Raw genomic sequence first — 12,799 nt, forward strand, 5'->3', positions numbered from 1 at the left:
AAATGACAAAATCATTTTTTTGAGTGAAGGACATACATTGGGTTGTTAGGTGTATTGTGTCCAAATTTGGTCTCAATTCGTCCAGTGGTTTTTGAGCTGTGTTAATCCCACAAACGAACATTACATTTTTATTTATATAGACTAGCTTGGGTACCTGGCGTTCCCCGGGTTATTAGAAGAAGTCATTTTTTTTTATTTTGCAAAATGCATAAGGTTGTGGGTGTACTACTGCTCCCATCATGCCTGGTTAATCCCCTGAAAGTCTATTATGTTGGGCAAATTTGCTCTAGATGCATAATCAGTGGGGTTCAGTATGCTCTCCAGAGCATACTTAGTGGGAATTACAACTCCCACTAAGGTGGGTCAGTGGCATTAAACCCATTCAGTACGTTCAGTTGGTCATGAGGGTTCTGTGTGCCAAGTCAGGTCCAGGTCTATCATTGGTTGGGTTTGGAGTGCTCTTTGATTACAGATGAACTCAATGGGTAAACCCTTGTGCCAGCTGAAGTGCTGACCTGAAGGAACGAGTGGTTCAATTTCATGAGATGGAGTGAGCTCCCATCTGTCAGCCCCAGCTTCCCATGCGGTGAAATGAGAGAAGCATCCCATATGATGGTAACACATTCGAGCATACCCTGGACAATGCCTTGAAGATGGCCGCTTCTCTCACACCAGAAGTGACTTGAAGTTTCTCAAGTTGCTTCTGACATGACAAATTTTTTTAGAAGGAAACAAATGTAATAAATTAATTTAATAAAATGAGAGCACTTGGGTGGGTCCAGATCACATTCTACATGAGTAATGATTACAATAGGAAATTAATTAGGCTGCCTAGTCTGAATTTGAAAATATGGAAATTATTTACTGATTTCCATAGATGGCCATAACAACATATATGAATATGGGTATCCTCTTTTGCCTTTTGCTTTGAAAATAGAGTTCTAAATCTGCAGTCCTTTTTTATTAAAGAGATGGTTCTTCTGAAGAAAATGCAGATAATTTGTAATTAAGGCGCTGGACTGGAGCTTAAATTAAATTCCTCGTTTGATCTTGGGCACCCTCTCTTAGCCTGGCCACCCTAAGGAAAGAAATGCAAGAAATACATGTCACTGGGAGGGTTTTTACTCGGCCCAAAGTCTTTGTTTAAAAACCTCCAGAGAAGGTGACTCATTTGTCCAAGGTGTTAATGTTGGCCAACACTAGAATAGCAATGCCCCTCATAGCCCGGCCTTTTGAATTAAGCCGGCTGGCATTCAGGGAATAAGTGACAAAGCCATTTAGAGCAATGTTATCTATGGCCCAAGTTTCCTGCAGAAGGATCTCATCAAAGGTAGAGATATAATTACTAAAGTGGTTTTATACTTATACAATAAACTGCTTGCTTATTAAAGAACATTGGTGTGTTTGTGGGTTCAAAGGTTCTCATCACAGCTTTGGGGTGTGACAGTCCTAAGCCCAACTTACACAGATACTATAATCCATCTTAAAGTTAGTTCAAGGTCGGGGCACCTTCAAAAACGTTCTCCCCCAATGCAACATCCAACCTTCCTCCAGCCAGAAAGCGTTTAGAAAACTCACTGTATAAAATGCAATGAAAGTTGATCACTCTATGCAGTCCTAAAAAATGAAAGATGCGTTATGAGGATATGTCATGATGGGGTTAAATTTATTTATTTATTTATTTATTTCGGTTACTTCTACCCCGCCCTTCTCACCCCAGAGGGGGACTCAGGGCAGCTTACAAAGGCACAATTCAATGTCGGCATCAACATAACAGTAGAATAAAAACAATATAGCAGCAATTAATCAATTAACAATCAGTTTCTGCACTGCAACAATAAAACCAATAAAACTGATTTCACCTAATTAACGCTCAGCGTTCGCCATCTCATAGTCCAAATTACAATTCTACTTTGTCAGTCCTGTCAGTCCTAGTCGTCCAATTGTCTTTATCTAGTTGTCAGATTACCCGAAGTCCTGGTCCCACAACCACGTTTTTAATTTCCTCCTGAAGGAGAGGAGGGATGTTGATGACCTAATTTCCCCCGGGAGTGCGTTCCATAGGTGAGGGGCCACCACTGAAAAGGCCCTGCTCCTCATCCCCACCAAGTTTACTTGTGATAGTGGTGGGGTCAAGAGCAGGGCCTCCCCAGATGATCTCAAACTCCGAGGTGGGACGTAGAGGTGTTCAGACAGATACGCTGGACCGGAACCGTATAGGGTTTTGTAGGTCAAAACCAGCACCTTAAATTGTGCTTGGAACTGAACCGGCAGCCAGTGGAGCTGACACAACAGGGGGGTGGTGTGCTCCCTGTATGAGGCTCTGATGAGCAATCTGGCTGCCGCTCGCTGGACCAGTTAAAGTTTTCGAACAGTCTTCAAGGGCAACCCCATGTAGAGTGTGTTGCAGTAATCTATTAAAGCTTCAGGAGTTGCTGACAGAACTTGGATAAATAACTCAGAGGGAGGGGAAATGAATGCCTCTCCCCAACAAGGAAAGGGCAGATTTCCCATGGGAATGCTAAATGGTTCTTCTGTAGATAAACACTGTTTTCAACTAGCATATTTCAAAATGGAGCTAAGAAAAAGAAATACTCTTGGGCTTGGATAGTTCTGAGTCATGGAAGCATTGTGAACTCCTTGGGAGCTTGCATCCACTTCGCAGGGTGCCTTTGTAGGCACTCTGGAATGAACCGGACTTCTTTGATACACATTCTGAATCAGAATAAATGGCTATGTGGAAGTAGCCTGAACCTCTAGAACAGCAGAAAACTAATTTTCTCCTCCTTAATATCCTTTCAAATGTTTGGCTGTAATCACTATAAACATGGCAATTGTGTCCCATCTTAACCTTCTTTTCGTCAAGCTAAACATACCACTTCTCATAGGGCTTGGTGTAATCAGTTTGTAAAATGCATGAAGCATATATAAAAGTACTTGCTTCATTGTGGCAATAGATAATTATTGCTTATAGGAGCACATATTATGATTAGCTTTTATGGTAATTCTGCCATTTTAATTTTAAGTCCTGAATATTTAGTAGAAATTAATTAAAATCAAGAATTGATTTTAAAACAAGAATGATTAATTAATTAATTAATTAATTAAAAACAAGAATGATTGACAACTGGGAAATAGAGGGAGAAAACGTGGAGGCCGTGACAGACTTTGTATTTCTAGGTGTAAAGATGACTGCAGATGCAGACTGTGGCCAGGAAATCAGAAGACGCTTACTTCTTGGGAGGAGAGCAATGTCCAATCTCGATAAAATAGTAAAGAGTAGAGACATCAGACTGGCAACAAAGATCCGCATAGTCAAAGCTATGATATTCCCTGTAGTAACCTACGGATGTGAGAGCTGGACCTTAGGGAAGGCTGAGCGAAGGAAGATCGATGCTTTTGAGCTGGAGGAAAGTGCTGAGAGTGCCTTGGACTGCGAGAAGATCCAACCAGTCCATCCTCCAGGAAATAAAGCCCGGCTGCTCACTGGAGGGAAGGAGACTAGAGACAAAGCTGAAGTCCTTTGGCCACATCATGAGGAGACAGCAAAGCCTAGAGAAGACAATTATGCTGGGGAAAGTGGAAGGCAAAAGGAAGAGGGGCTGACCAAGGGCAAGATGGATGGACGGCATCCTTGAAGTGACTGGACTGACCTTGAAGGAGCTGGGGGTGGTAACGGCCGACAGGGAGCTCTGGCGTGGGCTGGTCCATGAGGTCACGAAGAGTCGGAGACGACTGAACGAATGAACAACAACAAATTAAAATCAACTGTATGAGACTGGATGTGACATATAATTGGGTGGTGGGGGGTGGGGAGAGGACAGGGACACAGCCAGAAGAAAGGAAGCCCAGCATATTTCATGAATGAGACTGGATGGCACCTGTGGAAAACAAAAACAATAGGAAACTGTTAATATGTCCCAAGAGGTTTTTCCCCTCTTCTGGAGGTATACATCCCTCTACTGAAACAGCAGGCATTTCTGTCCTATGCAAGTTCCAAATTCTGTGTCCAGTTCAAATGGAAGCACACATGTGGTGCCATTGGGCAAATGTGCATTATACATTCAGACACATAGCCCATATGGAGATACACAATGCATTGTGCACACAGGTGTGTATCACGCATGAGCATGCATCACACATTGCTTAAGAACACGGAGTTGCTTATTTTGTGAGTGTGCATTCATTTCCTCTCTCTTTGATATAGGACCTTGGTCTCTGACTATTCTTGCTCCTCTTTTGAGATTGACAGAGAAGGAAACAAGTACACACATTTTTGAAAAAAAAAAATTCCTCTTGCACAACACCATTTTTATTCCCCCCACCTCCTTATCTATATATCTATAAATGCTCTGTGCATAATGAGTACCTTAAAAACAAAAGAACCAATGAACGAAATCACACCAAATTTGGCAACAAAATGTCTCACAACACAAGGAGTGACCATCACTCAAAAAATTATGATTTTGTCATTTGTCAGTTGTAGTTGCTGGGATTTATAGTTCACCTACAATCAAAGAGCATTCTAAACTCCATCAATGATGGAATTGAACCAAACTTGACACACAGAACTCCCATGACCAACAGAAAATATTGGAAGGGTTTGGTGGGCATTGACCTTGAGTTTGGGAGTTGTAGTTCACCTACATCCAGAGAGCACTGTGGACTCAAACAATGATGGATCTGGACCAAACTTGGCACAATCACTCAATATGCCCAAATATGAACACAGATGGAGTTTGGGGGAAATAGACCTTGACATTTGGGAGTTGTAGTCACTGAGATTCACAGTTCACCTACAATCAAAGAGCATTCTGAACCCCACAAATTACAGAATCGAGGCAAACTTCCCACACAGAACCCCATGACCAACAGAAAATACTTAAGGCCATCCAATCCAACTCCTTTCATCCGGGCAAGAAACGTAATCAAAGTCCTCCTGACAAAGAGCCATCCAGCCATAGATTGGATAGATAGATAGATAGATAGATAGATAGATAGATAGATATAGATATGTTGCACACACACACAGTTATAGTATCATAGATTTGAAAGGGACCCTTAAAGAAGGACAATGATATGTTGCATGTTACTTTATTTTCTAGATCAACAGACTGGGCCACAGCAACACATGGCAGGGACAGCTAGTTCCTTAAAAAATAGTCATCTTTCCCCCCTCTCCCTTCCATATACTAATTTCAATGTATTGTTCCTCTTCTTGAAATAGCTTTGGAAGAAGTAAGGACCCTTCCCGTTGTCATTTACCGGCTCCATTTCTTTCCTGCATTCCTCCAAGGAACACAAAGCAATGTACTTGCTTTCCTTCTCCCCGCTTCCCGCCCCATCAATCCTCTGCTGAAGGTGGGCAGGTTAAAAGAGAACGCCCAAGATCACACAATGAATCTAAGCTCCAGTATTATGCATGATCTGCATTTGCTTGAAAAGACACCAGTCTCCAGAAGCCCCGGGGACTGAGGATTTAGAACCATATTGCCAAAGCAAAAGGCAAAAGAGGCATCCATATTTATATTTGATTATGGACATCTGTGGAAACCACATTTTCCCCATACTTTCAAATTCAGAGAAGACAGCCTAATTAATTTCCCAATGTGATCAAGACTCCACCCAAGTGCTCTCATTTTATTAAATTAATTACATTAGTTTACCTCTAAGATAATAAGATTGTTTTCGCTTCTTTAACAGCAGAGGTGCACAACCTTTTCAGACCCAAGGGCTGCAGGAGAGAAATCTGTGCTTGCCAGTTAGACTGCAGAAAGATGCAATTTAACAAATATTTTTTAAATGAAACATTTAACTGGCAGCCATGCGTCTCTCACAATCTTATGATTTTGGAAGATACATCAACTCTAGGCCTGTGCATTTCAGCTGAACCTCAGTCCGTTTCTGCTGGCCGAAATCTGGTAGACACTAGGGCTGGGCGGTTTCGTTTCGTTAATTCGTAATTCGTTAAAAATTCGTTATTTTTTTGTTAACGAAGCGATAACGAACCATTTCAATTCGTTTCGTAAATGCTTCGTATTTCGTTATGTATTCGTTTCGTTATTGGTTTGAGGTCGTTTCGTTATTATTTCCGCATGTCTGGGGCAAGTTTTATAGTTGTTTTTTGTTTAATTAGTGAAAAAAAATTATAATATCACACCAACAGTCAACAACAGAGGGAGAGGGAAGCTTCAGAAGTTTTTTTAGCGTATTGCGCAATCGCGGCCGCCATTAACGAATCGATTTTTTAAGGAAAATTTCGGTATTCTTTTAAATATCGAAACGCAAAAACCCCCAAAAAACGAATCGATTTTAGAAACAAATTTTTCCGTTGTTACCCAGGCCTAGTAGACACCCATATCCATTTTCGTGTGCCTCCCAAAAATGGGTGGGTAACCGGATAGACTTTTTCGTTCCACAGCCGAAAAATATGGCTAGATCCAGCCCATTGGCAGCAATGGGAAACTTATGAGGTTCCCCTTTCTGTTCCTGGGACCCTTTCCTTTATTCCCTTCGAGGGAGCCTGGGTTTCAGCAATTGGGATTTATGCAGTCTAACTGTGGTCCAACTGGCAAGCACAGATTTCTCTCATGTAGCCCTTGGGTCTGAAAAGGCTGTGCACCTCTGCTGTTACAAAAGTGAAAATAATGTTATTATCTTAGAGGTTCACAGCATTCTTCTACTCCAATTGGCCCAACAGGCAAGGCTTACAGCAGGCCCGTAGCCAGGATTTCGTTTCGGGGGGGGGGGGGGGGGATGTGTGTGAATTTTTTCAGGGGGGGGATTCGGGGGGGGGATTAGTTTCGGGGGGGGGGCTGAGTCTGAGTGAAAGAGGGTCTAGCCTAGCAAACCTTTTGTATCATTACCCCAATACCCCCATGCATATGGGATATATTGAGTATGCTGATCAGATCATGATATGAATAAACATAACAGTTTAAATAATGCACCAGTAAGGCCTTTTCGTGAACCACCATGAGAATTTCGGGGGGGGGGGGCTGAAGCCCCTCAAACCCCCCCCCCCCCGGCTACATGCCTGGCTTACAGGGAAACCCCGTGCGAGGAGGAGCACATGGCAGCCTCTTTGTGCACCGTGTGCTCCCGAAAAGGGGAGGAGGAGCCGTGATCGGTTGCCACATGGTACCATTACAGATGGAAAAACATGACGGCTGGGCCCTTACCATTATGGTCATCTGACCAAGCCAAAGAAGCTGGATTGGCTGAAGGAAAATGGCTAAAATAAATCCGTGCACAAGCTTAATCCACACTTTTGTCCATATATCTTCAAATCACACATTGGATATATTTGCAAATTATCCCAGTTTGGGCAAAAAGAAAAAAAAATCTGCCCCATCTCCAATTATGGATATAATTTATAATGCCTCATAGTACCAAACAGTTGCAGAGCTGATAAGACTGTGGATATGTTGTAAGTACTATTCTTGATTTTTTGGTTGAGTTTCTTTCCTTCTCCTGGCAGCTGAAAACAGAATTCCCTCAGCAGAGTGGTGCAGAAGGAGAAATGCTCAGTCCTTGCCAGGTGGTCATAAAATACATGGAGTCTCTGTGTAAGAAGGAAGTAAAAGGCTGCACATGAGTCATAGGAATCATAGTGGTGATTAGCTGCACTGTCAAAATCATGTCTGATCATGCAGGATCCAATATATACCACAACCTCTTTTTTGTCGTTGCAGAATGTGCTCTTTCACCCACTCAGTAGCTTCCATCCTCTCAAGACACACCCAACTATTTGGGATTGCATTTTACTGCCATTTAGATTCTCATCAAATGCTGGTAGTGTGCTGGCAGGACCGAAAAGCAGAGCCCTGAGGAGTTGGGCATACATCCAACTCCTCATAGAAGAAACCGGGGAGGATTCAGGAGGAAGCCAGGGACAGCAAGGAAATATCATTGGAAGTGATCTCAGGATTACCAACAGTAAGGGCACAAAGTGTTGTGTTGCCCTGCAGTTTCCCCTGCCGTCCCCTGGCTTCTGGACCTCAGTGTGATGAGTTCCGTAGTGACCAGTGGAGAACGGAGTGTGTCAGAGAAGACCTGGGTACAGTCCTTTCACAATGAAAGTGCAAATTTAAAAATATTTAAATTATAACCCCCCTTTTTTCCAAATATTATGGGACTCAAGGCAGAAAAGCAGGACAATGACAATAATGATACCCTTTCTGACAAATTCCCAAACAATGAGAATGTTTGTTCAAATTATATTCCTAATGCTAGATAGATAGATAGATAGATAGATAGATAGATAGATAGATAGACAGATAGACAGATAGTTAAATGACCTGTCAGAATTTAAAATACAATTGAAGATTCGTCTCTTCTGGCAGGTTCACCCAGCCATTTTTCAATCATGGGTTTTGATTTACATTCTGTTGCTAGTTCTATATGTCAATTTTGCATCTGTGTTTGGTGCAAGTTTTTTCATATTTTTGTGTATTTATCTATGTAATTTATTGTGCATATTTTATGTTAATATGCTTTTGACTTAACAACAACAACGCCAGTAGTTACTAAACTGTGTTCCACAAAACTCTAAGGTTCAACGAAAGCACTTCTTCCTATCAATCCTCCCAAGGTGGGCATAAACTTTTTAAACACCTCATGCCAGAGTATAAAATCTTATTGAAATTCAATGTAACTCAGCTTTTAAAATGAAATCTGAATCTCTTTCTTTCCAAATCTACATTATACAAAATATCTAGGCAGCAGGTGTAGATGAAAGAAGGAAGAACTTTGTGGATTCACAACACTCAGGGACAGGTTTAGGGTGCTGTGGGAAAATCAGTAGGCTTGGGCGATCAAGAAAAAAAATGGTTCTAAACTCCTTCGTATATAGGGGGCGCTGGCAATTCGACTTTGAAATGATTTCTGAAATTTTCTTGAAAAAAAGATTGAAAATAGCAGGAAATCCGAATCGCTTCATTTGCTTCATTAATTGAAGGTGCCCCTCCCTCCCTCCAGAACCATTAAGTAACTTTGAAAAAGTCAGAAAGCCTAAACAAACAGTTTTAAAATCTCGCAGTTTCCCTTCCCTGTTAGTTTTAAAATCTTGTGGTTTCCCTTCCCTTCCCAGTGGCCTTCAGGAAGAGCTGTTCTTTGCCATGCCCACCTCGTCCCTCTGCATTGCCCTTCACTGAAAATAATTCCGAATAATGTGTAAGTGGTTTAAATTCGGAATTACTCCTCCCACTATTCCTGCATGGTTCGAAATTGGTTCAAAAGGGATTTTTTTCTGAATTAATTCCGATTTTAGAAGCTTCCGAATGAACTTGCCCAAGCCTAAAAATCAGGGACAGAGTTCTGTAGGCAAAGTTCTGTAGACAACCATTGGTATAGGCCACCAGGTGGCACCACAAGATCTCATACAATTTCATTCCATTTGCTTATCTGAGTTTTGGTAAACAAATTTGAGCAAAGTTTACCTTAGCATTCATATTATATTGATATTACATCTTTGTTTTGGATCATTAAATTCAGGTAAGACAAAAAGTTGACCTGCAGTACAACAAGAAGTTGTAACAAGATTTCTTCTTGTATATACTGCATTTTTGCACCCTTTTTTGGGCGTCCCAAATTGGGAATTTAAAAATTCTTTGTGCCTGCTGGGGAGGCTTTCTAGTTTTTGCTCACTCACTCCGGCATAAAAGCCCTGAAGGGTTTTCCTTGGCTGCTGGCCGGGGGAGGCCCCGTAAGCATCAAATGTTTCACCACTTAATAGTTGCACCTCCTTTATTGAAGAGGGGAAAGGGGAAAACATGCAACTATTATGCAGTGGAATACAGTACTTGTTTTAATATTTTCCCCATAGACAGGGTGAGGCAGCATAACATCCTTTTTAAAAACTTAATAAAACCCATTGTATGAATCAGAATTTTTTTATAATGTAGGTGCATGCCTAAAGTTTTGTTTTACATAGTTCAAATTAAGTAGGTGACGTCCCCCATTCTCCATACAATGAGTAAACCGATTTCTGGCGTTTGTCATGACTCTTGTCAGCATAGCAGGTGTTATGTTGGCAATTTCTTCCTGGATGTTGGTCTTCAAATCTTGTAGGGTCCTTGGACGGTTCACATAAATACAAGATTTCAAAAAACCCCATAGAAAAAAAATCACAAGGCGCCAAATCTGGAGAGCGGGCCAGCCACTCCAAATCCTCTCGAAAAGTAGGCCTCAATGGCAAAAGCACACTCCTCACTGTTCCAACGCATGATGAACTGTGTCAGGACAAAACTTTATACTCCCACCTCTTGAACAAGATCACTAGCGCTCCGCTATGTCTTCAACCGATTGAATGGCACACATTTTAAAAAAGGAAGTTATGCTGCCTCACCCTGTATTTGTAATTAATGAAGTTACGATAATACCTTAGGTTTATTTCTGTGACAGGTTGAGTATCTCTTACTCAAAATTCCTAAATCCTCCAAAATTTCAAATTGTCCACAGAAGTGGTTGAGATTATGACACCTTTGCTTTCTGATGGTTCAATGTACACAAACTTGGTTTCATGAGCACCTCCTGATGGTTGGAGTTGAGCATTGCCTCCAGATGCCAGAGATGGAAGGAGAATTATTAAAATATTGTGTATAAAATAACCTTCTGGTTATGTGAATAAGGTATACATGAAACAAATAAATTTTGTGTTTAGGCTTCGATCCAATCTCCAAGATAACTCATTATGCATATGCAAGTATTCCAAAATCTTAAAAAATCCCAAACATAAATATTTTAGGTCCCAGACATTTGTATAAAGGATACTCAAGCTGTATTTACTATTATAGCACTATTGTCAGGACACTAAAACTCACTTTAAAGGAAGGAGTTCTATGATGGTGGTCAGTGGGATGCTGAAGGATACTAGATCGAGTCCTCACCCACTAATGTACTGCAATATGACAAGAAGTTGTGACAGATAGTGCACTTTATTTATATTCTGCTTTATCTCCCTGGAGGGACTCTGAGCAGATTACATTTTACATATATAAGGCAAACATTCAGTGTTAACAATGGCATACAATAAACAATGACATATAATACACAGATAGAAGTAAAAAAGTAAAGGCCTTCCCTTCCATCTCCGGTGTCTGGAGGCAATGCTCAACTCCGGCCATGGAGAGATACTCTTGTTTCATTTTTCCATGCCGAGGAGCCTGTTGTCCATAGAATTCTCCACCGTGTTGCAAGCATGTCTGCATGTCTGCATAGGGCACCCTTTTACCTTCCCACCGAGGCAGTACCTATTGATCTCCTCACATTACATACTTTCAAACTGCTAGGTAGGCAGAACCCAGGGCTGACAGCCAGGAACTCACCCCAACTCATGGCTTCAAAGTGCTAATCCTCTGGTCAGCAAATTTTCTGCAGCTAGAGGTTTAATCCACTGCGCTACTGCGGCCCCTTTGTTGTGACTCGGTTGGAATCAGAGTGTGTTTCCAATGAGGATGATGGGACTCAGGTTCACAGTTTGATTCAAAATGTCCCTATTATAGACAGTGAAGAAATGCAGTTTCCCATAGTAAGGCATGAGAGTGTTGATACTGAAAATAGCCAGGTGCGGTTTGACTCAGAAAAGGAGGACAGCTCTCAGCCTGGTTCTCAGCCTGATAATGAGCAAGCAGGAAAACAGGCTAACACTAATGAACAGACTGACCTTGATGATATGGGAACTTTAGACCGGCTGGAATTCTGAATTTGAAGGAGTGAAAGGATAGCTAACAAGAGGGAGGCCAGAAGCCAGAGAAATGTCTTCATGTTTTGCAAAGGGTATTAAACAGTGTATTTGAGACCAAGTCTTTGTTAAAGCAACTTCAGGTTTACCTAAGGAGCTTGCCTAAACTAGGCTGGATTATATTGCAGCTTTGTCATTCATGGTTCCAGGACTTTGTCATGTTCTCTTGGTTTTTGCTTTACTGATGCCTTTTTGGATTAAGCTTCAAGTGCTAAGTTATATTGATCTTTTGGAACATTAACCTTTGCTTTTAAGAACCTTTTAACCTTTTATTTGTAATAAACTATAAAGACTTCTGGCTGTGTGCAGTTTGGTGTTCTTCTGCAAGGTGAATATACTCTGAGGTGCCAGCACCCTTGTTGTAAAGAAAGGATTTCAAATTCAGCTGGCCTGTTGTGTTTAGTTTGGCCACCTCCATTTTGACAATGAGCTGGCCTATATTGTTTTGTTGAACCCTTTATCAGCATTCTTTATCAGCAATGAGGTTATAATAACTATCAACACTTTCAGTATATCCTCTGGACCAGCTGCACCTGATAATTACATCACCTACTTTTAAACTAATAGTATGATTCCATGCTGATGATCATCTACTTTCCATGCTTAACTTTGATCTTGCCATTTACTCACCCATATTTCCAGACAGGTCACATTCCACATCTGAAGTGCCTCCGCCCAAATATTAGGAAGAACTTCCTGATGATAAGAGCTACTTAACAATGGAATAGGCTGCTTTGAACTGTGGTGGAGTCTCCTTCTTTGGAGGTATTTAAATAGAAAGTGGGTGGCCAACTGTCGAGAGTGCTCTGGTTGTGTGTTCTTGCATGGCAGGGGTTTGGACCGAATTTGTTGTTGTTTATTTGTTCAGTCGTTTCCGACTCTTCGTGACCTCATGGACCAGCCCACACTGACTGACTAATCCTTCTAAATCTAAATCAATGAATCTTGTCTAAAGTGCAAACACTGAACGGATTGGATTTATTCATTTGTTCATTCATATATACATTTATTCCAATATTTTAATTTTGTTCTTTTATCATGAGATCTCATACAGAT

This window comes from Anolis sagrei, chromosome 3, assembly GCF_037176765.1.
Source record: "Anolis sagrei isolate rAnoSag1 chromosome 3, rAnoSag1.mat, whole genome shotgun sequence".
Taxonomy (NCBI): domain Eukaryota; kingdom Metazoa; phylum Chordata; class Lepidosauria; order Squamata; family Dactyloidae; genus Anolis; species Anolis sagrei.